Source organism: Brienomyrus brachyistius, unplaced genomic scaffold (genome assembly GCF_023856365.1).
Source record: "Brienomyrus brachyistius isolate T26 unplaced genomic scaffold, BBRACH_0.4 scaffold40, whole genome shotgun sequence".
NCBI lineage: Eukaryota > Metazoa > Chordata > Actinopteri > Osteoglossiformes > Mormyridae > Brienomyrus > Brienomyrus brachyistius.
In genome coordinates, this window is record NW_026042315.1 from 194,706 (window position 1) to 200,032 (window position 5,327).

The following is a 5,327-nucleotide window of genomic DNA, read 5'->3' on the forward strand; positions in this document are numbered from 1 at the left end:
TAAACACTGTAACATTACTTAATACAAACACAACAAAATCAAGTTGAGTTAACTAATAGTACTAGTATTGCTCAGTTAAATAAACCTACTTTTATTGGTACAGGTAACTTATTTATGGGTTGCTACGAGTAACCTGTACTCATTTTAATTAGGTTTTTTTTATTAACTTTATTTTCTCAGTAAAATTAACCTAATCAAATGTGAATAAACATTTTCATTTTAATTAAGTCCTGTCTATAACCTCAGAAAAAAATCTAAATGGCTATATATTCTAAGTACTACAGTGATTAACTGTACATAAACAGACTTTGTCAAAAACAGTTACAAATTAAATTGAAGAAGAAAAAAATGGGAAGATAGATTGAAAACAATAACATTTATTCAATGTCAACCAGTTTCACTTTTAACAGGGACTACAAAACAGCCAATAAATGTGGCCGCAAATGTACACAATAAGTGTATTAAGTGTATTTTCTACCTGTTCTGAACAATAAAGTGAAATATCCAAACTACACAATCTGCAATGTTTAGATAAAGGTAAATGTGAGCCAGAACATCACATTGTATCACACTGGAACTGCATTGTCCGAAATACAGTATTTCTATATTTTGACCATTATTTTTAAGAACTTCCAAATTGTGCACACAACACTGTTGAGTATTTATCTTATGAGGTAATAATCGGCACAGAACACAGGCCAAAGTGCACATTAATTAAGGCACTGAATAATGAACAAAAAAGGAAAATAACCAAATTATATTACCTGAGCAACTTGTACCTGTCAAATGAGTTTTAAGATAAAAAAACAAACAAAAGAAATTTGTAAAACTAATTATTTCAAATCAAAATATTGGTAAAATTCAGAGACAAATATTTATATCACCTTGAATATTATAAAATTATCTGATTATGTTACAGTACGTTTATGTTGGCATTTAGCAAAATCACCTACCAAAGTGACTGAATTTTTTCTAATGACGGCAAACAATGCCAGTTGCCACTGAGAAATAATCTAAGACAACTTGGTAAGGAGATTTGCATACTTGGATGATGGCTTAGGACGCATGGGGTCCAATCCCACAAAGAGATATAATATATATACATACATATATATATATACAAAAGTATACACCATTTTTGAGGGATACTTGAGGTCGAGGGCATAGGTAAGTCCAAACAGGAGGCAGCATGCTTTCGACAGGTTTGGCACACCTCTGACCACAGGCTGTCCTTCTATGATGATCCCAATCATGTCGGGCTGATGGCATATGTAAATTTTCAGTGGGCAACTGCCAAGCTCAGCGTGCACCTCTGTTTCATCATGACTCTATTGGTGGAGACAAAAAAGAATCAAAAGTTAGGTCAGACAAACAAGTAATGAGATAAATATGTATACCTCACAATATGAATACATACAAACAGAAAAATAGACAAGTAGCTCTAAGCACGATACATACGTGGTGGACACTGATGAGGTCTTCCTGTCTCTCCCCCATGTACTCAATCAGGCATCTCAGGACCACTTCTCTCCTTTTCTCCACAGAGGCAGATGGGTCCTGTTAAAAAGTAAAATCTGATTAAAATTCACAGCCTGATGTCAGATTGCTGTTAAAGGTCCTACTATACATATAGCTCTGTACTACAAGATCTCACACTAGCGCCGGCATCTCAAAAAAACAAAACGAAAAGCATATTGCATGTGCATGTTGTTTACTCAAAAACGTCAAGGGGACAATTCACAAATTTGAGATTTAACTGTCCAAGTAGGCTGTGTTCATTAATATGAATCAAGCTTCTATTAGTACATTGTCTATTTCTCACCTCAAATGCTTTCTTAAACAAGTTTTAGTGGACCTTTCATGTGTAAAGAGACTGCTTAGGAGCAAGGCACAGTCTTGGAAAATGGTGACAAGGGAATTGCATTACTTATGCAATTACATACATATGCAGCCAACATGTCTATTAACCAATAGAACAGTCGTGGAGTACACAGAGGAAGTGTAACTTCACTGAATGTTTGGGCACATTTTCACACTAGATCATCATAATAGCAAGGTCATGTTAACTCACTGTGGGGGCTAACTATCCCCTTAAACTATGCTACTCTTAGAACAATGCCTTACATGTAGTTGTCTTTTAAAGAATGAGAGGTGGGGGGGTCTCATGATCAGTCTCTGGGTAGTATGAATGTGCTCACCATGTGTCATAACAACTGACTCAATAGATTTCAACATATGCTGCAGATACACAGACACCGCCATCCTTCCCATTAGGAACACGGTGAAATATTGCTGACTACATGATTGAGAATACATTTTGGATGGAAAATGTTTTACATAAGACCATTTTTTCCTCTTACCTGGATAAGTGTCATCATCTGGGACTTGATTCTTTGACCGACAACTCCTCCTTTTGCGTTGAAAAGTGACAACAGCTTTGGAGTTTGCCTGTCCAACTCTGACATAAATGTCGACTCAAGTGATATGCCACTGATTCTCAGAAACTCCTCACAGATCTGTAAAGAGAAATATACCATCTTAGTTACAAACCAAAAGAGATATGTTTTTTTTCTGTGATTTAAACAACATGAGAGTTTTGGATATAAATCAGTTTTCAATCAAAAGAAAATCATGAACAGTGTCAAGCAGTAAAGGTACATATTCACTATATAGTTATTTTTAAGCATGATAAATGCAAGAATTAAATTTAATCTTTGATCAAGTTTGTTGCCTCATTTGCCCTGTCTTCACAACTATCGGAAATTTACCATAATTGAGCAATGTGAAATTCAACTGAATGTGGCACATCATAAAAGAAATATGAAATTAAACAAATGCGTTTTAAGGCTACTTTGGATTTAATTTTTTAATCTTTAGTTAACGTTAACTTAAACTAATATTTGACATTAAACTGTAAGGCAAACGTCATAGACAAAACACGTTAACATTAGTTCTACGCTAGTTTAAAGTAACGCTAACTTACGATTAAAAGTGATATTATTGGTAAAATTAAAACCAAAATAGCCTTGAAACACATAGTATACATGACTACAGCACTTATTTAACTTCATATTAACAACACGGTCTCAACCGCCATCTTGCCAACTAGACCACACTGCTTCTACACTGTGCAGCCAACTTAGCGTGCGATGTGTGCAGGATAGCTAGCTATACAGTACAACTTGCAAACTTAACCTCAGCTCCTTAGTGGAGTAGCGATTTTGCGTGACTTTACATCACCAATCATTTGGTTAAATTGCTCAACTTACCGTGTTAACCAGTCCCTGAAATCCAGATCCACTGCAGCGAACAACAGCCGAGAAAAATGCTGCACCTGCGTGGGAAAGTCCCCGCCAGTGAAAAAAGGATAATGCCAACTTACAATAATTTTTAAATATTTAAGTTTGATGAACACACATGCCACATTGGCAGCTGCTCTAATAAAATGTGTATGTCAACTCACTTTTATAACATTTCTTGTACACAACAACCACATACAAATAACTAACCTGAATAAATTGTTATATTTACAATATATAGTTATGTAAAAAACTGATATATTTTAAGTAAAGAGGAAGTATATTGAGACCTTTTAGTAAAAAACAAATAAAATAAACTAGATTACAAATATTTAAAGTATATAAAACCTACTTTGTGGGTGTAGCACTTTTTACAGTGTACTTGATATATGAAGTATGTTAACACCCCTTGGCCTAGATTTGTGATCTTTCATTCCTCTGAATCCTTTGGTCATCCCGATTCAAATTCATCCATTGCCGTTAATTTCCTTATTGGATTTTCTGTCATTCTGAATTTTTCAGAAAACCTACTTATTTTGCACAGGCCATAAATTTTGTCCAATCTTCTACTTTGTAATTTGGCACCCTGACAGAGGCCCATCCAAAATACTGGCTCACCAAATTTGGGTTTAATCCATTCATTCCTGTAGCAACACCATCAGGTCAAATTTCAAGATATGTTTCTGCATGTAAATTCTGAATTCTTAAGCCTGGGATTATGATCTTTGGTGTGTTTAAAGCCATGGCTTGTCTAACTTCGATTGCACTCATTAATTAAGTCTGTCATATTGTCATTTTGAATTTTTCTGAAAAAAAAGTTTTTTGGAAACCTAGTCTGTTGATCAAATCATCATCAAATTTGGGGTGCATCATCTAGAAGGGATTGTGACCAAAAGGTACTAAAAGTCAGATGCTATGGCCACTATCATCCAATGAATTTGATGACAAAGCCACTGAACAGGATGTGTGGCCATATCTCAACAAAACTTTGATTGGATAAAATTGATTTGATGACTGGACTTGGGGCCAATTCTGAGGAATAAGAACAAAAAGAGTGTCATTCCACCACTAGGTGGTGTTGCAATAAGCAAACATGCCTTGTGGCTAATAACTGTTGAATGGATTGACCTAGGGGGGCGGCATGGTGGTGCAGTGGTCAGCACTGTTGCCTCACACCTCTGGGACCCGGGTTCGAGTCTCCACCTGGGTTACGTGTGTGTGGAGTTTGCATGTTCTCCCCATGTCGTCGTGGGGTTTCCTCCAGGTACTCCGGTTTCCTCCCACAGTCCAAATACATGCTGAGCCTAATTGGACTTGCTAAATTGCCCGTAGGTGTGCGTGTTAGCGTGAATGGTGTGTGAGTGTGCCCTGCTATGGGCTGGCCCCCCATCCTGGGTTGTTCCCTGCCTCGTGCCCATTGCTTCCAGGATAGGCCCCGGACCCCCCGCGACCCAGTGGGATAAGCAGTTAAGAAAATGAATGGATGGATTGTCTTAGTACCCAGCCTCATAAGTGAAACCTGAGGAACTTTTGACTTGCAAAGCGATTTGTCCATCACATTGAAATGATTTTGATGGTGATGCCGCCAATCACTGTGTGTTAACATATCTCAGCAATTCTTTGGTCGTTTGAGGCCAAACTTGGTATTTTTACTTGGGGCAGAACACCACAAACATACAATTCACACACTGTTATCAGAGCTTCATTTTCTCTGAAGTAGAGTTTATGACATTTGGAGACAATTAACAGCTACACAACAAAGACAAATGACCCATACGAGTATAACAGCATAGAAATGGTATTCCTAGGTAAAGTCCAACTTCACAATTAAGCTGCATCTGTACTGATAAAACTGACAAACTTTATTACTTCAATGATGCAATGTTCAGCTTTATTTGCTCTTCTTGACAAAAAAGAATGTCCTTTATTTTGCTGTGGGAGAAATAAACACAGTAGTATGAGACATGGGACACAAACAAAAACATCAGTCCAGTTCCTGAAAATCTGATTTAGAAAAATACACCCCAC

General features: G+C 36.7%; 1 long non-coding RNA gene across 2 annotated transcripts; it reads right to left on the bottom strand.

Annotated features, from left to right (window-relative positions):
- Positions 1-953: 953 nt before the first annotated feature.
- Positions 954-3,328, bottom strand: LOC125722644 (uncharacterized). 2 transcript variants are annotated; one of them, XR_007386500.1, is made up of 3 exons: positions 3,270-3,328; positions 1,459-1,557; positions 954-1,328 (listed from the first exon to the last, which is right to left on the bottom strand). It is a non-coding gene; the product is annotated as an uncharacterized LOC125722644 (long non-coding RNA). The 2 variants fall into 2 exon arrangements; XR_007386499.1 differs by lacking the exon at positions 3,270-3,328 and adding an exon at positions 2,361-2,513.
- Positions 3,329-5,327: the final 1,999 nt, after the last annotated feature.